Genomic DNA, 23,293 nt, shown 5'->3' with positions numbered 1-23,293 from the left:
AACTATTCTCTTCACAGTGTCCGTTTTAAAAATGAAAGGCCAGGACATTTCAGCAGCTGGCCTTATTGTAATTTCCCTTCAGAGTGTAAAAGTGTCAGAGAAGCATATTTGAAAGAATGAATGTTAATTTATTTGGAGTTTATTGGAACGAAGAGTGTGGGTGAACGGCAAAAAGTGTGTGTTCCATAACTCTTCTGTTTAGAGTTTACCTTGACGTATTGCTGCTCCTCAGAAACACTGGTATTTTGACAAAACGTCCACATTGTTCTGGTCATTTGACACACAGAATCAGGTTTCTCTGTTGGAACAGTTTGTAATGATGCATCCCTCTTTTCTCTGACTCCTGTGATCCACCTTCACTGTCCAGAGCATGGCTGTCTCCACCTAGAAGACCACACACAGTCCAATTTCTAACAGAAGAGTTTGCCTTTATATCAAAAAATATTGATTCTTCTCCAGCTGCCTCACACTGCCACACTGTTTCCAGACAGAAAGGTTTCACAGACGTGTGAAACCTGTGCTTATATTGTATTATTTTAGTTAGCAAGACTACTCTCTCCCTCCTCCTTGGGTCTGCCTGTTTTTCACCTGCTGATTTGCACTGGTCTCAGTCAAACTGACTTTGATTATAAATTTGCACATTGTAAATCTGACTCCAAATCTCTTGTCTATTGCCATGACTGGTTTTTGTGAGCTGGTCGTATTTTTTTAGAACCAAGTTTCAATTTACTTTCCAACCAAACTAATGCCAGTTGATTTCCTATTGTCACAGCTGCCGTAAATTCATGGGTTACTGTCAAGATATAATTTAAAATGGTGTGTACGCAGCAACCCGATGATGTAGTTTGCTATGGACTTGGCATATTAAAGTCGCATGTTTGTTGTTCACACACTGTTCAAGTGATAAGAAAAGACAAGTGGAGATGAGTAGAAGGCAAAAACTCAAATCAAAAACATGAATATTTAATTTCAACCTGTCCATATGTTTATTTGATAGTGTCCCTTTGATGAAAGTCCACATTGTTATTCATCCTGACAGAAGTGTTTGTCAGCAGAACCAATTGTCTCAGAGGACTAAGTGATTTTTACATCTCTCTCCGAGCGCTCAACTATTTATCAGCATCCTGTTCTTTCTTGATAGGGCAGGCATGCAAAATGGATTCTGCTTAGGTGGAAACAGGTGATGATGTTAGACTAGCTGATGAGTACATGCGGACAAAGGGGAGAGAAGCTGAGCAGCTGGAAGGGGAGAGAGAGACAACTTGCCAGGCTCTCAGATTCTTTTGACTCTGCACACCACACAACTTAAAAGGACTATGTCTCTGAAAAATTGCTTGACACACAGAACAGCAGCAGAGCAATATCCCAAAATATGCCAAGGTACTATTCCCATGGAATACTGAATACTTTGTTGATAGAACTGATGAGTCTTACCACACATCTGTCTTCTTTCTTTTTTCTATTCTACTGCAGAGAGGTTTCAAAATGTAACACCTACATGCCAAGAGATGTTTGCCGAAGTAAAACTGACTTAAAGGAACAGTCCTCCTAAGAGGAATGATAGCATGGGTTGTTGCAATAAGTCCCCTCCAAAAGCAACTACATATACAGTACTTCCTCAACTATCTAGTGTTTGTCAGCTAATCACATGGCAGTAACTCAATGCCAGTGTTGGGGAGTAACGGAATACATGTACCGCCGTTACGTATTTAAAAGACAAAATATGAGTAACTGTATTCCGTTACAGTTACCGTTTAAAAAGGTGGTATTCAATTTTGTTTGACAGCTATGTTCTGTTGTTGCAGGCGGCAGCGTTACGGTTGCCGTGGTTACAGGGTGACGCGTGCTCTCTGCGCCTTTTTGTTGTTGTTGTTGTGCTAAGCTAATAGGCAGAATGCTACAGACATAGCCCTAAAGAATTTAGCCTCATGGGCAGTGTAGTCCTGCTGCAGGGAGAATGGACTGCCATACCCATTATGTGTCTGTGAGCGCGAGGAGGGAGAAAAAGGAGAGTGGAAAAGTACGAGCTGTCATCGAGCAGAAACGGGAGCTGGAAGCATGTAAATATAATAATAACCACTGCAGCCAAGAAGAGTGCCTGACGAGCCCAGTTGTAAGTAAGCTATTAAGACTCGACTGTACACTGTGTTCGTGTTTTCCTCCGAAACAATAAGTTCCGTTGGAGCAGCCTTTCAACGCCTCTCTCTGTCTCTCGCAAGCAAAGTTGACCCAGACTACAAAGTAAAGCTATTTTTCGGCTACGAGCCCAACACGGAACCCGATGTATTAGCCAGAGGTCCTCACACTACAGCTTCTCCCCAAACCTCGACAGGTTGGGGAGGGGGACAAAGAAATGTCTTTGATCCTATAGTTTGAACTAAAACTTTACAAATTTAAGAAACACAATGACAACCTTCAACAATTTGACTTAACAGAAACTGCCACAGAAAACAAAACAAATGAAAGCCTAATTGGACGAAGCAGAAGTAAAAGAATAAAACACACACGCTCTAGGATGAGCAGCTCGTTTAACGCTGAACAAACTCCCTCTCCATGATGTTTGAGTCACTGTGGAGTGGCTGTGCCAGATTCTAATTAGAGCTTCATTAGTTTCATCTGTGTTCACAAGCACAAGATGTGCACATAGATGCACTTTCAATACGGCTGAACATATATTAACATGGACACACAGACAAAAGCTGAAAACTCACAGTAGCTTGGCATTTATACAGTAAACACACATACTGTTACACAAACACTCCGACTGGAGAGCGCCGATCATTACCATGACACATCTGATGGTCTAAACTGTTTCTGAGCTATGTTTCACCAGCTGACACAAATAAAAACACCCATATAATACAGTGCAAATCATGTATTTGTTTGCTTCCTCTTATTCCAAAAGCCCAATAAAGGTCTCCTCGCCCAGCCTTCTAAGACATATGGGATCATTAGCCCTCCACCACCCACTCTATAGTTTGTCATGTCTACATCCACAAGGTGATTTTTATGTCTTTCCTTTTCACTCATTCGCTCGTCTGTCTGCCACTCACTCAATGTCTCTAACCATCTCCCTCTACATAGATTTATATCTATAGGTTTTCAACTCCAGCACAATCTTACAACTTTAACAAGTGCTTCATCACTCTTGTCAGAAGTAGTTACAGGAGTCATGACACACACTTCCCTAGACAGGAGGAATTGATGGGAAGCCATTAGACTCTGCTGATCCTAGAGTGAACAGAAAGGCCTACATCACGGCATTCATCTGCTCCTTGACATTGGAAGCATGGCCAGCGGTGACTGTTTAGACAATAATCGAATCCAGCATTTCTTTACAGGCATCGCTTTACATGTTTTTAGTGTTTTGAGCAGTTGTTAAAGGAGCAAATGTTAATGATGAACTTAACAGCTGTGACTGCATCAACATCTGCCCACAGTTTTAATTTACAATCAGAAAATCTGCCAAAAAGCATGCAGACTCTAAAAATTGTTAATGGAGTTCTGTCATTAATGGCATTATTAGGAGACGCATATGGCTGCGTAAACACCAGAATGGATCTATAGCTTTATTGTTGGTAGTGTTACAGTTTTAGCTGTGCGCCTGTTTGTAGTAGTGTTGAAATGTGTTAACAGAGCTCCTGCTGTCCTGCCGGCACTGGTGACCATCTGGACTGAATCCATCACTTCGTTCTGTACTTCCTTTGTGGCCCTGACTCCTAATTTCTCATTATGGCACCGCGGTTGTGAGACCATGAATCGGAAAGGCAACTGTACCAAAAGATTGTGTTTCCTATACATAAAATACTTTATTTTTTTTATTGCATATCATTCTTTTCCATGTGAAAAGAGTATACTTTGCAATAAACAAAGTTATAAAACCTAATCTAATGTTTGTTGATATGTAATATCTTTTATAAGGAAAACTATTTCTCATAAAAGTACAGTATTTATGAAGTAGAGAAAAACACACTGTTACTTTACTTTAAAGAAATATTGTATGAATATTTTTTAATAATATCATGTGGCTTTGCGGCAGCTGATGACTGTCTTTATAGTTTCGCCCTTAGAATATTATTGGTACAATGACAGGAAAGGAACATCTGTTGCACGCTGTCATTTTGGCGTGCTATTTGGATGAATTATGGCACAGGGTCACTGTTCTTGAACTTCCATTCATAAAAACGTCTGAGCAGTCTTCTGCACTCAGTGCTCTACATAATGTTTCACCATCTGAATCAGGGTTGAATTAGGTCACTTGTGAGGCAACAAGTCTATATGTTATTCCAAAACAAAACATTTGAGCTACAGCTGAAAAATTACAGAACTTTACTGCAGAGCTGTTTAAAAAAGTGGTGTGGTAACCCTAATGAGACTTGGAAAAGGTGTGTTTAATTTAGTCCTCTTTGCAGTCTTCAGTAACCGAACACAAACGAGGCTAAAATGACTGAGGCTGTTCTGTGAACATCACTGAAAATTCCAATTAGAAGGCTAGGATCAAAATTTGTGATATTGAGCCCTACTCCCAGCCTTTGTATCTCTAATGAAATCTCGCAAGCTGTGCTCTTGATCTTTTGCAATTAAAGCCAAACTATGTAACATTCTGTTGTGATTTTTTTCCCACAAAAACAACATTTTTATTCCAAGAAATAAAAAGGATGCATCATTCATCGTGAGGTTTATTGTTATATTTTCCTAAAATTGGCTGGATAAAACAGCATGTAGCAGTGAAAGAAAGCATGATGTGTGTCATCAGAAGATTTCAGTTATATTTTACAACCAGTGAGAACACAACTTCATAACAGACACCAGCAAACACACTGTATAAAATGCTGTTAGTTTCCTGACCTTTTGTGGCTTTCCTTATTTTCTGTCATATATAAAATATCACAAAGGTGGACTGTTATATTAAACATCTCCAACAAGTCTTTATGAGCCAAATGATGGATCTAAATGCTTTTCTTTATTTTGTCATGATCTTGTCCTCACAAAAAAATAGACTTAACGTTAGAGGAGCTAAAACACTTGGTTTCAGACAAATGATGAACTAAGGGCCTGCACTAAGGCCTAGTATAAATATATAGGAATTATTTTACACTTCGAATTATGCAAAGCTAGTAAAGAGTACACAAATAAATATGGAGTCAGAAAAAAAAAGCATTAAAAGTCCCATTTAAGGTTTTGCCCCACTGAAGGAATTTAGTACAGTAGGTAGTGTTACAGCTCGACTCTTAGGCTACATCATAATGCTGGTTTGCATGAGGCATTTTTTTATTGTGTTGCATGCATGACTGATGTTCCTTTCCACACTCTTTCGTAGAACCCAACTGAATTCCACAGTGTGCGATTATCATGCTAAGGCTGCTGTTGTTGCTGTTCATAAAAGGTAAGTCTGAAGGAAAGTAATGGCTAATGCAATTGTCAAACACTACATGCATTCCCAAACACATACAAACAACCAAGTGCATACATGCACTACATCAAGAGTCACCCTCCTGTCAGCATTTTTACACTGAATTCAAAGCTAATAAAGGTAGAAGTGCTGATTGAGTGCTTTGACCTCCCTGGAGTTGGTGGAGGTTAAACGGTTGCAAGCTGGAGTCTTTTTCTCTGCTTTTAAAGACCTGACATGTTCCCTGCAGGATGTCTGATGCTCTCTGACCACAAATCAACCATCAATTACAGTCCAACAAAAACTCATGCACACACCATTACCAACACCACAGTGCTAAAAATCTGGGACAATATATTTGTGCAAAGCCAGAGGGTAACGTTAGCAGAAGCTTAACAAGGCATACTGTTAAACAGAAAGTAGAACAAGAGAAAGACAAATATGCGTGCAAATGGGAGTCGTGAGCTTGACATGTGAGCAAAGGAGACTGCAAGCATGTTTGAAGAGCTACTCATCTCTGCAGTCCTTCAACAAATGCATTTATTAGCAAGCAAAAGCTCCGAAGACTTAAAACACGAGTGGCAATTGCATTTAGCTGTTTAATTCTATGGCCTCGTACAGCCTTACTTTGAGATTAAAGGACCTTTTTTGTCCACTCAGAATAACTTTAAGTTACAACATAGCTGGAACCAAGGTGCCACCTTATCACTTACAAAGGCAACACTGTTGGCAAATGTCTAAAAAGGAGGACGGTTGTTGGCAGCTTGTTGGCGGGCAGTCACTATAGAGGATAAATGATTCTCTGACATTCAAATACAAAAAAGGAAAAATCTATTGGTGAATGCAACACTTTATACCAACTATATATACATATATACAAAGAGGGAAGGGAAGAGGGAAACACAACCAGTCATTCAGAAGCACATGTGGGGATTTTGAGCTGAACCCTTACTGAATATTGTCTTTAATACTGAGGCTTTCAGAACTTTTATCAGTGTTTATTTAGGCATTATTATAGTACATAAATACAGATTTTAAGACCACATTTTTAGGGTTTTTCATCTTACCTCATCGAAAAATATTAAAAGCCAAATTACCCTCCTTTTTTGTATATATAATTCACAAAACTCTTGTGTCAAAGACAACAAATTATTCAGCTTTGATAAAAGGGAATAATCTGGCAGTCACTCAATAGAGTGACGTCTCCTAGAGAAGCACAGTCGACATCACATTCCCTAAAAATGAGGCGACATGAGATATCGATAGCTGCATTATTTGCATTTTGAATATGCCCACCTTCAAAGCATAGCAACAGAGGGGAACACTGAGGATTTGACAGTAATGACTAATCATGGACCAGTGATACAAAGCGGGCCTCTTCACAGGGAGCCTTTGATGCAGGTGAATCACATCCTAAACATACTTATTAGCAAGAGTGAGGGAGGAAGGGTGAGGTGGGGAGAGAAAAATTTGTTACGCACGTTAGCTGGCATGCTTGGGTGCACGAGAACAGAAGGTTGGCATAATGAATTTTGGCGTGCAAGCGGCTGTTAATGAAATAAAGAACCCCACCCCAACAGAGGCGTGAATGTGTGTGTGTGGGTGCCTGAGACTCTATTCATGTTTGTAAAAAGTGAGGGCTGGTGAGCGCTGTGTGAGTTTACTACAGAGGAGAAGATGAAGAGGGAGGTAGAAGAGTGAAGGAGCAAAGTTTACTACTATACAGAACATAGAGGGGCAGGTTGTTGGACTCGTGTGGGCTGTGTAAAGAAAAAGATCTGCATCAACATTCACGTACAAGTACTGGGGCTCAGGGCCTGCGGCGTGTTGCCTCACAGCAAGCTGGTCCTGGGTTCAAAACCTAGGCAGGCCCTCTTTGTAAAGTTTGTGAATGTTCTTGAGGCTAACTATTATAAAACAATATAGTGCTGAAGCAATATCATGATGCAAGCACTGAAAGTGGATGTGTGCAACAATGTGAAGGCGCTGAAGTTGCAAACACAAACAAGTGATGACAGGTGGATGAAAGGAAGACACTGGTTGATCACATATGGCAGTTTTTATAGCCTGGAAGACCCAGAGGTGAGCTGCTTTAGCTTAGGGCGCTAACATGTCAGTGAATTTCCCTACAATATATGCTAGAATGGCCTTCCAGACAGTGGGAGGATTGTCACCGGGGAGCAAAACTATCATAACGTACCTGGTTTGAAGTGGCTCAGTTTATGAATCAAAGATTTTTGCTGAAACAGCATAAAATATATCCTATTCAAACCGGTCCATTTTCATTCCAGGCCATCAAACACTACGGTTTTGTCAAAGATGTTAGCCACTCTGATATGCACAGGGTTTGCTTAGTAGTACTGAGAGCGGGTCTGTCATTCCCATTTTGTCACACACAGCTTGTAAAAGACCACTTTGCGCCACACTTAAATGCATGAGATAAGCATTATATATTTCGGCATGCAGGGTTCATGTATTCTAACCCAAACCATGATCTTCTTCTCTTCATGCAGTAAAAAGTTAGTGCACACAAGAAATTAGTGAGTGAAAACAAAGTAAAACACAAAGATTCAACAACAGAATATTAATCCCAGTATCCCCAAGCTAGAGACTTGCGCAAGTGTGCAAACTACACCAACCCCGCCCTTCTAACCACCTGACGTCGCTGAATATTGCAGCATAGCTGTTTAAATAGTTAAGATATATTTAGGATATTGTAGTTTTATATTCATGTGGCATATAGTGCGTTCTCAGTAGGCCAGGTGGTGGTGGCTCTGATGTGATTTTGAAACTCTCTGAAGATAGTCTGTCCCCACCCTCTCAACACGGGTTCTCTAATTGAGTGTTAATTTGGTGCTAATTATGTAACATGTTATCCCAGTGAGACGCCCCAGATGCCACGAGACGAAGGCGTGTGGAAGAGTGTGTAGAACTGCAAAGCAAAGCATTTAGGGATATGATGCCGGTTCTGCATCTGCTTCGTGAACATGCTGAAAAAAGAAAACAAATACACACACTCATACATCCCACATAAGGAAGCATTCAATCAATCCAGTAGTGAAAAGTGTGCTCTTTAAAAAGGCCATCCTCACACGAACTGCAGCTGCTTGTTAAACAAATATTCTTCTCTCTACAAGCGAGTGTTTGAATAAATCATTCAACAAAAATGTGAAAATGTGGACCTTTAAACACTTTTTCTTTTCTTTCACTATGAAAGTAATAAACACTGATTCTAGGCTATTTTTTTGAGTGGTCGGGCCCGGGGTAGCGCTTTTCTCCCTCTGTTCTGGTTGCTCTTCAACATACAGTAAATATAACACAATTAGGAAGAAGATCTCTCTGGTCTTTTATTCATCAAAGTTGGAGAGCTTCATGCAACATATACCACTGAATATTCTGCAGGGGCGCCGATGGAGGCTGTTATGATTTAGGAATATGTGTGTAGTGCTTGCTTATTACATGAGAATGTGAAGGTATGCACTTGACTGTGAGCCTGCTGCTTTGATCAAAGGATAATGCTCTCATATTTTAACCAGCTCTGGGGAAAGACCAAAAACATCTATACATTTCTCAGTGCTTATAAAATAGTCTGCCTTACACTCTACTGTCTAAATCTCTACAGACCCAAATCTTTAAGAGAGGTAATTTTAGATCTAGTCAATTTAGTTTATTGTAAACATTCTTTGAACAACATTAACTGTTATATTTACAGGAAACTAATTTAGGAAAAGAAAAATACATGTGTAATAGGGTATTGAATTTTTAATCTATTTTGAAGACTGTTAGTGTAATTGACTCAAACTAAGCTATGTTTTGGTAAATCAATTGAGGTCAACTAGAGATGCACTGTACTTTTTATAACTATTCCCAGTTTCTTATTAATGATTTTCTTGCAGTAAGAACAAGGATTTATCCTCTAGTGGGCTTTTTTGGATTTTTTTGTACAGTCTAATGATGCAGTTACATATGGAACTCGCCCAGATACACTATTACTAAACTCCACTAATGATGCTATGCATCTTAACTCAGTGTTATGGCTTACCACAACTTTGCTATTAGTAACACAAGTATACTCACTGCCCATAAAGCCCCTTTTCCATAAGTACATACTTGGTTTAACTCTGCACGTTTCGTCATGGTTTTCAGGGTTTTCCATTAGTTTAGTTACACCTTGACAAGTTACACCTTAATAGTACTGGGGTTGATCACTGTTGCCCGCAGAAATGGCTTGGGTCTACATGACAGTGCTGGAAATATTGCTGAGAGATTTTGGGACATACTGACATCATAGCATCAAGCAGTTTTTGCAGATTTGTTGGCGATACTGATCTGCAGGCTTTTGTGGGCATTTGGGTACAGTGAATTCATTATTATGTTCAAAAAACCAACTTAAGATGCTTTGAGCTCTGTGACACATTATCCTGCTGGAGGCAGTGTAGCCATCTCCTGATGGCTAAGGTCATAAAGAGATGGACATGATTAGCAACAATATTGGCTGTCGTGTTTCAGTGATCCTCAATTGGTACTAGAGGACCCAAAGAGAATATCACCACCTCATTACACCACCAACTGTCACGGTTCTGGGTCAGTTTCTACCCAGTATTTTGAGTTTATTATGTTTTGGTTTAATTTTCCATCAGGGATTGTTTTCTTGTTCTCTTGTTGTGTTGATGATGACGATTATGATGTTTATTATTAGAGTTTCATGTTTCTGTTTATTTGTGTTTAGGATTTGTTCTTCGGTTGTGTCTGCTTAGTATATGTCTAGTTCCATGTGTCATTTTCTGTCTGTCTCTCAATGTCGAGTCTGCGTCTTAGTGTGATGGTTTCTTGTTCCTGTTTTATTGTGAAGGTCTGCGTCTCATGTGAGTGTGTTGAGTTTTACCTTGTCTCATTAATGACTCCCAGCTGTGTCTCCCACCTGTGTGTAATCTCCCTGTGATTTTCTGAGTGTATTTAAGTCGTGTCTTCTGTGTTTTTAGTTGCTGGTCCGTCTGTGTTTCCACCTTGCTTCATCTGTGTGTTTCCCTGCAGTCTACCGTCATCTGTTTCCGCCCGCTCTCATTCATGTCCAGGTTCGTGTTCTGTAGTCAGTTTGTTCCCAGTTTAGTTTAGTCTTTGCTCCGTTCGCCGTTTGTCCATTTCCTTTTTGTGTTTAATAAACCACCCTCACACCTGTACAAGTGCCTGCGTTTGGATCCTCCTTTATTTTCCACACAGCTCATCTCACTCGCCGTGACACCAACAACCAGCCTAAAGTATTAATGCAAGGCAGGATGGATCCATGTGTTTGTGCCGTTTACACCACACCCTGATCCTAACTAGAGATGGCACGATACCACTTTTTTATGTCCGATACCAATATCATAAATTTGGATATCGGCCGATACCGTGTTTTTTAATCAATAAAACTGTTTTTTTAATATCTTGCTGCATTTTGTATAAGTTCATACTCAAGTTTAAATAAACAACAACACTAAAGCTATTCTATTATACCTGTATGTAAAAAATATACTGCACCCAAAATATTTCATAGTTCAGCAATACTGATCAATCTAATAAACTTAAACCTACTCCATCCTCCCTATTCTGGTATTTTAAAGAGTACTTAGCAGAAATATTAAGCAACCTAACTAATAGGGTTCCAACTCCCAGCAACAACAAAAAAATAGGGAACCACCCCTCACGCTCCACCTCATGGTGCTTAATTGACTTAATCAACTTTAATTTGATGCAGCGTGAAAAAAAATGCACAGAAATAAATTATTTTTCAAGAATAATTAAATAGATTCAACATCTTTCTTCAACAGAATTGCAGACTGCACAGATGGTATCTTCCCAAAGGAAAAAGTATATAGCTATACTAGGGTATATTAGACTTAACAGTTACTATATACAGTAATGGACTTCTATATATTTTACATAAGATTAAAACTTGGGTGTAAGATTCAGATAATTATTTATTAAAAGCTAGACATTTTAAATGAGAATAAGAAAGAAAAGTCTTTGTGCCCCCTTTTCCCTGTTCATGCCCTATCGGCCCCCTTGGCTAAACTTTGCTAGATCCGCCCCTGCACAGTTACCAGCCGTCAGCAGCTAGAAAAGGATCCTGGTGTAGAAAATAATATTAAATAAATTCTAACAACAGCTTCTCAAGCTTAAGTGTGCTGTTGTTGTTTGGCCGCTGGTTTCCTCTTTCTGGTGAGAAGTGGGCCAAAAATAAAGAAGAGAGACGGACTCGCGACAGAAAAGCAGATCAGCTGATCATTAAGCAGTTTCATGATTGAAGTAGCAACAGGAGAGGGAGGGAGAGAGGCAGTAGCTCGACTCGCTCCATATATCGGTTGTTAAGCTTAACGTGGGAATGCTTTACAAACATTTAGAGATGAACTTACACACTTGCTTTACTTCTCTCTGGGATAACCTCCTCAGAGATGAAATGTTGGTGAGGCTACAAATACACACAGCCGCTCTATCACATGACACACTGCTCCAACGTGCTACGGTTATGAGCCGAGTTACGCCATGTCGCAAGTTTTGTGAGGTGCTTTTTTGATATTTAATGGATCGGATTACATTTTTTATTTCTCTCCGATATCCAATCCAGTAATTTACGTCAGTATCGGACCGATACCGATTGGTCCATCTCTAATCCTAACATCTAAATGTTGCAGCAAAAATCATGGCTCAAACCAGGCAACATTTTTGCCAGTCTTCTATTGTCCAATTTTGGTGAGCCGGTGTGAATTTTAACCTCAGTTCCCTGTTTTTAGCTGACAGGAGTGACACACCATGTGGTCTTCTGAAGCATTCCTCTTAAACCCTTGACATGCCATATAGGGATATCCCAGTGCACAAGCAGTTTCTGGAATGCTCAAACAAGCCCATCTGGCTCCAACAATCACTTCAACAGGTTACCTTGACGATGTCTGGATATCTATATGCATTTTGATGCAGCAATGTGACTGGCTGATATTTGCATAAACCACTAGTTAAATGGGAGGACCTAATGAAGTGGCCAGTGAGTGCAAGTCTTTTAAAATGACAAGTCAGAAAAGGTAACTTGCCAAAAAAGGTATGGCTGCAATTAGCTTTGTTAATTTGCTGCGAGTTATTTATCTGCAACAATACAACCAACTTTGAGAAAGAAAGAGAGCACATCACCCATTTCATTTTCAATGCAATAATGGCAGGGGAGATGACTGTAGTTAGTTTAGCACTAACAGAACTCAGCAACCCCTCATTCAGCACTCAGCCTTGTCTGCATTCACTAATAGATTTCCTATTCTTGTCTAATTAATAAGGGAAGCCTTTTCCCCCTGAAAGGCTCCCAGAGCTATATTGAGGGGTGGAGAGGTCGCTTGGAATCCATCAGATGTGATGCAGTTAATCAGCATAAAGCCTGCTTCAGTGCACTGCTAAACAACGACTGTAGGAATGGACCCAGCCTTCATAATGCACCACACCGGGACAGGGAAGTACAGAGATAATTCATAAACAGTATTGTGCACTGTCGAGTTTTTAGAGAAACTGCACTTACTTACTTTCTTTATTATCTGTTTGCAGTTTTTCTAGTCAGAATTTAAAATGACTAGCTGAGGAAAAGCAACATTGTAAGAGGGAGAGAACGCTAAAGGATTTGTGGGAGAGAATATAAAAAATTTAAAATGTGGGGGAAAAGCCCACAAAACCACTCGCATCCTACCTTTCTGAGCAACGACAATGGCAGCAGAGAGAAAACTCGGGGAGAGAGGAATAAAGGAGACCAGAGAGCAGGACCATATACAGGACAAGAAAAAAATGCTATGATACTCCTCACACCCACATCATTCTGCAGCAAACTGGCAAGTCAGTAATAAAAGCTGACTCAGTCTCCTTCTGCAGTGCACATTTTACTTCATATTTCCACGCATTTGATTAAAGTACAAAAAAAATATCTGTTCCTGACACAGTGGGGAGCAGAGATGGTCATAAAGACAACAGATGAGTCAGGGAGGGCACTTCCTATTGATGTTGAGAATCTGACGAGCTAGACAGAAGTGCCAGATTGTAATCTCACTAAGGTCAATCAAAAGCGTTAATCAGCATAATCTCACCTGCACCTACAGCCCACATATCTGCTGGCTACCTGGAGCCTGGCAACATCCTTCAAAGAAAACTGCCATTTGGATGCTGCTGGCACCCGCTACCATCATCTAATCAGTCTCATTGGTACCTGATTCAGAGAAATCAGCTCTTCTTTAGCTGATACAAGCAAGGAGACTTGGACTGTGTGTTCAAGTGGCAACTGGTTTATGCAAGGAACAGGTGGAACAGAAACACATTCATTTGCAGTTACTGCAGCTGGGCATGTATTCATGAGTGGGAATATGCAGTTCACACGTAGGGATGTGCAGCAGTTACATGGATGCAGTGATGTGCACAAACACGCTGTACTGGTGTACAAAGTATGCACACATACACACACTGTAGATGCTGACACTGGCATCTTGGACAGCCTCTCAAACTGTGTAGCGATGCCAGAAGAGGAGGAGAGAGAGAGAGCGAGAGAGCAGGAAAAACATCAATGCTGCTGTAAAGACATTATTTTCATTGTGTAGCAGGGAAAGTGGTGGCACCATAAAACGGTAATGACAGTTAAGGCGTTTAGTCACGGACTTACTGGAAGGTGCTGAAAAAACCCACACACCCATATTTTGACATACATAACATTCTCCTTAAAAACCTTAAGACCTCATTAGTGGGCATCCGTATACCTTCACCTGTCAAGATGGAGTGAATAAAATTGATCTCTTCATTACAATGCAATGTTCAGCTGGGAAACCTTGGGTCATGGCATTCATATGGATGGTACTTTGACACCTACTGCCCACCTAAACATTAGTGTAAACCAAGCACCCTCGATGGGAAAGACAATTTTTAACAGCAGCGCTCACGCCAAGTGGGAAAATGCATCCTACCACCCTTGCAAGGCTTTGATGTGGCCTCCAAACCCCACTGATCCCAATCTGATCAATCATCTGAAAGATGCTCTGGAACGAGCCTGATACACAGAGGCCCAAAGGACTCGATGCCAACATCCCAGCGCCAGACACTCCAAGACACCCGCAGAGACACAATGATTAGCAATTCCACACCTGATACATAGCTCTTTGTGTGTGTGTCTATGGAGACAGAGATGCTTTGATTGGGCACTGTGTGTGTGTGTGTGTGTGTGTCAAAGGTGTATAGGTCAAGGGTGACATAAATCTTATGAAGATCATTAACTCCAGGGAGGGGAAAAAATGTGATGGTAGTTACAAAAGCTACAACAGATTATTTACCCTTGTATTGTTGCTATTTTTTTAGTTTGGTCTGTACCATATTGACAAGAAAAACAGTTTCTATCATTTCACTCAAAATAACATTGTTATACTGCCAAACTCTCTGAATAACGGAAAATTTTAACCTTCCAGATTTTTCTTGGAGCAACCTACAAGGTCTTTTGGCACCCTGAAATGTTGCATTATCAGACTTACCTGCAGGCTTGTAAAATCACAGACAGTCTCTCCACTCACTTTCTAACTGTTCTTTGTCCTGCATCTGTATGCAGTTGAGTAGATGTGCATATTAATCACATTAAGTGTTTGAAAATATGCCAACAGATGCTCAAAAACACCTTTCTTATCCCTTTATTACTCACATCAGGGCGTGTCCATGAAGGCGTCCACAGTCACTGCAAAGTTTAGATCAAGTGTCTGGTGATTTCTCTGTTTTGTATTGTCAACGTTCCCTGTGGTTGTTAATGGTCATACTCCCTATCATTTAATTGGACCAAAGCCTTTCTTGAGTTCCTTTTCTTGAGGACAGCGTATGATGAGAGGGTTATTCACAGTCCTCTAACTGACCTTCAGCCATTACATACTCTGTCATAAGAACTGTGCTGCAGCTCTTCTTGAATATAAAAGAACTGTGAGCACTTTCCTTTTTTCTCACAAGGAAAGGAAAGGAAAGGAACATGTCTGCAAACTAAAAGGTTTGCAACGTCAAAAGTCACAACATCATCAAATCAAAATACTGTAGCCTACATAGCAATGAAATGTCATTAGAATTAAAATAAAAAAAACAACCAAAAAAACAAAAAAAACGACACTAATCTAAGTACAACATTATACTATAAGCAAGATGCTAACTGACAAAACTTCCCTGCTAGTTGTTCAAATTAAACCTCACACTGAGGCCATTTGCACTGCTACAGCTACTGCTGGGTTTAAAAATGAAACTACAGGAGCTCCAATCTTGCTGCAAGGTATGAAATTGTACAATAACTCACATGTAGGCTTCAAAATTGAGAAAGGAGCACGCTATCTCAGTGTTCAGTTCAAAACGACATTGTCTTTCATAGCAGGGTAGGACACAACATGGAAGAAAAATTATAGCTTTGGAGTGACTGTGCGAACATGCACATTGTAAGGTACAAAAAGAGAGAGAGAAAGTGTCAGAGAGCGAGAGAAAGCCTAGATCTGTCTTCTCGAGAAAGCGAGGATTAAACAAACAAACATGTGATTTGCATCCGGAGGAGAGTACGTGACATCAGAGCTTTGTTTTTCTATTCCCCAGCAGTTCACGTACAATGCTGGGATTAGCAGCAGCCTTGTAAGGACGGCAATTTAAGTCTTGAGAAGTAAATTTCAAAATAGAGCCAGCTGCGGTAACATTTCTGGAGATTCCTGAAGAGTTTCATGCATTTTAAGAACCAAAAGTCCTTCTTTCTCATCCTTGATGAACAATAGGTGGTTCTGGATGAGATTGAAATGTTTGTGCTCTGCCTTTCACCAAAAAGATTTTGTGGTTTAAGTGAACTACCCAACAGGCTACTCAAATTGCATGAGATGCAAATCATGAAATGTTCTGATAAAAAGCACAAAAAGGCCAAATACACTTTATAAGTACTTCTCATCCAACTCCTAACAAGAGTTTGATGACAAGATTGTTACCACCTATATATGTGACTACCTTTTCCTATCTGTGGGATAGCCAGGCAATCGCTTGACCCTGTAAGAGTAGAAGCCATTATCCTCAATAATGATGATCATTATCATTAGACTTGTCATTAATTTGTAGGGCAAACTGCTACACAAAAGACATTTAATGTTCTGTGTTGTTTGATGACTTCTTAAAGGTGACAGCAAGTCCTTCACCTCAGACATCTGACAAATTGATAAACTGCAGACAAGTTGTACAAACACACAGTTTGTGATCAGTTCAAGCTCAACCTCAAAGTCAGCTGACCATTGAAGAAGCTCAAGAACTGGAGGACTTGATAGAATTTTGTTGTTGTAGTCAACAACTCAGATTGAAAGGATCATAGTTTGGACTTTATCTGATATGATGGGAATTTGCTGGTTTTGTATTTGATCTATCTATCTATCTATCAATCATAGTCTGAAGTACTCATGTTATTGGGAGGCCGTGCTATATAAGTTCAGTGTCATTCATATTGCTATGATAAGTGATATCAGTGTTATGAACGTTATCACCGGCTGAATGACTTATCCCTATCATAGAGGACACGTTCAGTGAAAAGAGACCATTTCACTGGACTCAAAAATATAACAGTAACAGGTCTTTTTAGACGTACTTCGTCAGTCACTACACAACACTGTTCAATTATTGACCCAGACTTCAAAAGGCTTCAAAAGACAGAATAATAATTTTAATTTCACTCATGCTCTTGTACTTACCCTATAGGCCTAAGATAATGATAATAACCACAGACAGAGGGTGTGTATGTGGGTAGTGTGTGGTAGGTCAGGCAAGATTAATTGTGTAGTATGTAAATTTCATTCGTCACATGCAGACTGATGTCGATTTTAATTGAATTAAAACAATGTGAACTCTGGCCTGCTCAGACTCTAAGAGGACAGCTGGTGAATAGTGATGAAGTGAGTTGGAGAGACAGAAGGAGGAGAGGGCGGGGAGGTGAGGGGTGAGGTAGATATGGCAAGGGGTACAGATTAGTTAATGATGAGAGTAATAGTTGACCCTAAACTAATGAGCCATTTTCTTCCGTCCTATACAGTGCTATTGTTTCACCAGTAACTGAGCTGCTTTGTAAATTTATAGGCTCTGAAAAGCATGCGGATTTATCTGTATCAGCAGGTTGTGACAGATAGTAGGTTGCACTGCACATCTCACATTGAAAGCAATTTTATATTGGGTGTGCCATCCTCTCATGGGTGTGATTGATGTAAGTGTGTGTGTACACAAGTGCACTGGTGTGTAAGTGAAGTTGGGAAAAGTCAACTGTTGGCATAACACTTATCTCAGGTGTGATTTTATCATCTGGTCTCCAAGGACATGTACAGTAACCGAGGCTGAGAGTCGCTCATGGCAGGCCAGCACACGACAGGCATCAGAGTTACAACGTATTCACGCAAGCACATAGACTCGGAGATGGAGAAGGTTTCAGCTGAGGCTAAACCCATCTCTTTTTCTCACCCCACACCTCTTATCTCTCACCACTCATTCCTCATATTCCCACTCTATGGGATAATATCATAGCTAATCGCTGCCTCTCCATCCATCTATCCTCCTTCGGCCTGATAGATGAGGACAGAAAACAGATGGAGGAGGTGTGGATACCACACTCCTCTTTCACGTCTCTGCTGACTGCTTCTGCCTCCGTTTTTTTCCCCTTGCTGCATCCACGGAGGCTACATCCAGCCGACAAAGTAAAAGTCAAGTCATCGCCTTGATAAATAAATACATAAATACATCACACAGTCATGCTCACACATGTGCATGTCGCCAGTTACATTTTATAGGGCTGTGAAGTGCACGTGCTTCTGAAGGTGAACCTGTGGTGGAAGAACGGTAAGAAACCTTTTACTGCAACGAGACAATGTCCCAGCTCACCTCTCCCCACATCAGCTCCTCATTACACACACAAATGCACTCGGTTTCTGTAAACTCTGATGGAGGAATCTTAGGTGTAACACTGCCTGCTGAGTGTATAAAAATCAGACACAATGCATGCCTATACAGCGAGGACACAAACAGTCACATATTTTATCCTCACAAATAAACATATTCATTCACTGTACATAAATTGAGTTTTCCAAGCATCGCCCCTCTTGCGCTGTGGACATTCTACAAGCGGTAATGTAAGGTAGACGATTCCTCTCCTCCCCTCGATTTCCTCTTGCCCTATGCACCTCCAATTCACTGTGCCAAATGGTACATTTACATTGGCCATAACCTCAATCACCATGCTTGCAGGCTATGCTGAATGTGCAGGCAGACATTTCTACAGTGAAGGGATGCAGACAGTGGTATAATGGGAGCAATAGATAGAAACCCACGCCCGAGGCATCCATCAAACCAAACGACTCCATTACAGTAAGTCCGACAGAGGCAAACGGTAATGTGCACTGTGATAAACACTAGGATAATAGTCTGTTTATAGTCCTGGACACACTGTTTCTGCTGGGAAACACTGGCTAGGAATACAGATAAGATACACGAGCACCAACCTCTATCTTTTTCACTCTGTTCTATCGCTTCTCCCTCTCCCTCGTTTTGCTGTTATCAGTCACTTTCGCTCCCTTGTTCTCTTTATCCTTTTCCGCTCTCCCTGTTTAATATTTTCCTTCCTGCAGAACACAGAGCAGGCTGCATACATCAGCTGAACCGAGCTTTATCTTGTGTTTTACTGTTGTAGCATTACCATCACAGTACTGGAATGAGGCCTAAGAGAGCCATAAAAATTTAACAGAAACGATTCAGACGTAGAATGAAACATCACACAAAATTCCCACAAGTATGTATGTTTAACGTTAAAAAGACAAACTCGCAGGCACGCACAGATAAAGCGGCCCACGCTCGTATCGGTTCATATCATAGGTGGGTTGCAGTTTCGGCTCGGAGACTGCTCCGTGTGTCTGTGAAAGTGGGAAGGGGTAAACACAGTTGTAGACAAATCTGACCACACTCAGCATTCCCCAGAGGAACCGCGGAATGGCCAACCTGCTGCTGCTATGAATCAATTATAACAGTACACAAAAAGGCACTCTCTTTTAAAGATGGGAGGTGGAGGTGAAGGCCCATGGGGGGCGGGCAAAAGGAAAATCTTTCCATCTGTTGATAATGGTGCATTTGTTCTCAGTGCACTCGGTTGCTGCATGGGCTGTACCTCCCTGCGTCTGCATGCTCAGAATGAGATAAGAAAATTTCAATGCACCGTGACATAAACATAAAATGAGGCGAGGGGCCGTTGTTTGTTTTACATTCCGATTAACCCGAGGAGCATCAGAGCTTGATTAAGGGGCTCCTAGATCAGCCTGATCTGTGAGGGCCTGTGTTTATGCTCATAGTTAACCTCTATTACAAGACTTACTTTATTCCAGATAGCAGCTCCTCTACTGCTTCTAATGGAAGTCATTACATAGTGGAGTAGGGTCAGAACGCACGCACGCACGCACGCACGCACACACACACACACACACACAGAGTCTGCAGTGAGGCAGGGTCACAGCAGAGGCCAGTATCTATTGCGCTATATTTAAGATCAGTTAAACTTAATGACCTCCTTCGTCCTCTTGGCCTATCAAATAGACTACAACATTAGCCCTTGGACGTAGTTTGGCCTTTTATGTTTGCTGTCCAGGCAATGTCGGTTTTAACAGGATGTGATAAAATGTGGATAATCGCACACCCACTTGAGGGGATGATGGTGTAGGTTTATTAAAGGAAATGAGCCCATGGTGAGAGGGAGCTAATCTGATTCTAACAGGAGACTACGGCTTTAAAAGAGGAGGTATCCCACTAAGGCTAAATCAAGTGGTACTACAGTGTTTAGAGTATCCCCATATTTTTTTCTTTTACAACAGAAAAAGCAGAGTAGAGAATACAGAAGAGAACGCAGGCATTTACATTACTGCATTTCCCTGTCAAAAGAATCTCGCTAAACTGTTGTCATGGTTGATAGTTTTCTGCTGCATTAATGCTGAAAAGCATCGTGTCCCGAGTGTAAACTTTCTAACTCTGTTTTCATGACAAATGATGGCACTTTATGTTCTGATGAATGTGATTAAGTGTAAAATAGGTTCAGAGTGAGAAAATAAATATTCATTGTTATCCTCTTGCACTCACTGGCTCATTATTGTTCACTGTTACTTTACCCTAAAAGCTTGCTCTTCCCAGTGACTTACCATTTCTGTTGTACGGGCTCTCATACCTCACTCTGCGTGGAGGCAACATGTTGAGTTCACATATGGAAAGATAAGGGAAAGTAAATATGTATTTCACATGACTGTTGTTTCTTCTTTTTCTTTCTGCCTCTGTCCAAATCTTACCCTCTTCTTCTTTCTGTTGTCTCTTTTGTTGATTTATAATGCAGTAAAGGTATTATGACATCATCATTACAGAACATTAAGGTCAACCTGACAACACACAAAGATACCGCTAAAGTACTAAGAGTGCACAGCCAGCATGGGATTCACTCATGAAGCCTACACATTTTATAGCATTAAACACACCAACAGTATTATTAGACCATATACTCACTGTGCAGTTTATTAGGTACACCTTTCTAGTACTGGGGTTGACCCCCTTTTGTATTTGGAAATGCATTAATTCTTTGTGGCATAGACTAAACAAGGTGCTGGAAACTTTTCTCAGATATTTAGGTCCATATTAACATAGCAGCATCAAACAGTTGCTGCAGATTTGACCACATCTGTGGTGTGAATCTGAACTCTTGGACATGGTGCAGTACCCGACTAGAAGCACCTTTCAGATGATGGGTGGCTGTGGTCATAAAGGGATGGATGTGATCAGCAACAACACTCAAGTAGGTTGTGGTGTCCAAACAATGCTCCGCTGGTACTAATGTGCCCAAAGTGTGGCAAGAAAATATCCCTCACACCATTACACCACTACCAGCAGCCTGAACAAGGCACGACGGATCCAGGCTTTCATGTTGTTTACGCCAGAGTCTGACCCTACCATCTCAATGTTGCAGCAGTAATCAACACTCATTTTTCCAGTCTTATACTATAGTGCATCTGGAAAGTATTCACAGCGCTTCACTTGTCCCACATTTTTCACCACAAAATTTTATACTCAGTTCCCCATTACGACAAAATGAAACAGGTTTGCTTGAAATTCTGTCAAATTTGTTAATTGCACAGAAGTATTCATAGGCTTTGCTCAGCACCTTGGGAAGCAATTACAGCCTCAAGCCTTTTTGAGTATGATGCTACAAGCTTGGCACGCTTTTTTCACCTATTCTTCTACAGAGAAGAATGGGAGAAAGCCCGATCAGGTTGGATGGAAAGCATTGGTGCACAGTCATTTTTAGTGCACCGAGTTGCTGCCATGTGATTGGATAATTAGAGATTTTTTTTAAATGAGCAGTTGAACAGGTATGCTAAACAAAGTGCACTATGAATTCAAAACAACTTAAAACAAAATCTATCAAAAACAATTTAAAAAGTAAATTTAGCCAAGGTGAATTGTTGTGGTACCAAAAGATGAAGGGATTTAATTCACCTTTCACTAAAAAAATGCAGAAACAACAAAGTTTCTTTTAGGGCACACTGGCAAGGTAAAGTCCTCAGAGTTTGCAATTACATTTTCTCCAAAAAGTTGATTAAATAAATAAATAGTTCTCAGCATGCCAGAATACCTTGAACTTTCTCTTGGATTGCTCCAAAATTATCTAAATGTATTCAATTTATTATCTAAATGCTTAGCGAACCTGAAAATTCTGCTCATATCAACTGTAGATACCACAATATCTAGGGAGGGAAAAAAGTTACTTTTAACACTGGTGATGTGCCTTGGAGCTATGGAACAAAAACCCAAACTGGTTAACAAACTACATGACCCACAACTGAGGGGTACTCACGTACTAGAGTAATGAGTCAACCAAGCTGGGAAGGCTCTCCCAGAGATAGTAATGGCAATAATGCCAAATCTAATGTGTCTGCCTGTTGAACCCTGCCGTGGATAAAATGATAGCCCATCAGTCACAACCACAGCCAATCTCAAAACCACACCTCCAGGATCACTTTTAATCTTATCCAACAGCACACTCTGCTCAGGTTAAGACATGTAGCTTTCTCTCTCTCTGCCAGACAGCAGTCTGTGCACTTCAAATGCATAAATGCCTTCATATTACATAACAACAATGGCCAATTACTCAAAGAAGTGCCACTAAGGATATCAATCAAGTGTTCACAAATATTCAGTGTGGGGAAAAAACCAAACATGCCCATGAAAAATCTATGCAGACACCTTTAATAATGAAATCATATTAAATATTTGCATTTATCATACCACTATCCTAAACATCATCAAAAAGATGTGCTGAATAATTTCTTGTAATTGCTACATCACAACTGAAAACAAAGAATCCACTCAATATAGCAGTGTTAGTACACAATATACTGTAGCAGTCAGTATCAGACAGATCAGTATTCTTTAGGCGGGAACATTGAGTATAAAAGGACAAGGGAAAAACTAGATTCACCCTCAATCCTCATCAGAGCAGTTAACCTGGCAGAACACACAAGCCAGAGCTTCCAATTCCCAGGTTTCAACAGATGAATGCGTTTATTTGTCACACGCTCACCTTGCAGCTGTGCAAGGTAAAGAGAAAAAAAAAGGAGAGAGAGATGGATAGAAACAAAGAGTAAGTGCACTGTAAATCTACTGACCTTGGTCCTGGCTCTTTAGCTCTCTGTGTGAACGAGTTTAGCCTATAGCCTTAAATATTTCAACACTGCTTAGCTGACTGGAAAGTGCTGAGTTAGAAGGAGGGATAGATGCCAGGCCACAGCATTCAACCTCCCTCCAACAATTAACACAACAGCAGGACATCATTGCCATACCCTGTGGTATTTGTGTGTGTGTGTG

The 23,293-nt window shown here is 40.5% G+C and overlaps 1 protein-coding gene across 4 annotated transcripts in view; it reads right to left on the bottom strand.

The window, feature by feature from the left end:
• il1rapl1a (interleukin 1 receptor accessory protein-like 1a) overlaps positions 1-23,293 on the bottom strand; it is a 163,573-nt gene that overhangs the window by 62,238 nt on the left and 78,042 nt on the right. The gene's annotated exons all lie outside the window — the stretch shown is intronic.

Source organism: Neolamprologus brichardi, chromosome 16, assembly GCF_056152115.1.
Source record: "Neolamprologus brichardi isolate AB-2024 chromosome 16, ASM5615211v1, whole genome shotgun sequence".
Taxonomy (NCBI): domain Eukaryota; kingdom Metazoa; phylum Chordata; class Actinopteri; order Cichliformes; family Cichlidae; genus Neolamprologus; species Neolamprologus brichardi.
This window is presented reverse-complemented; position numbering and strand designations above follow the sequence as displayed.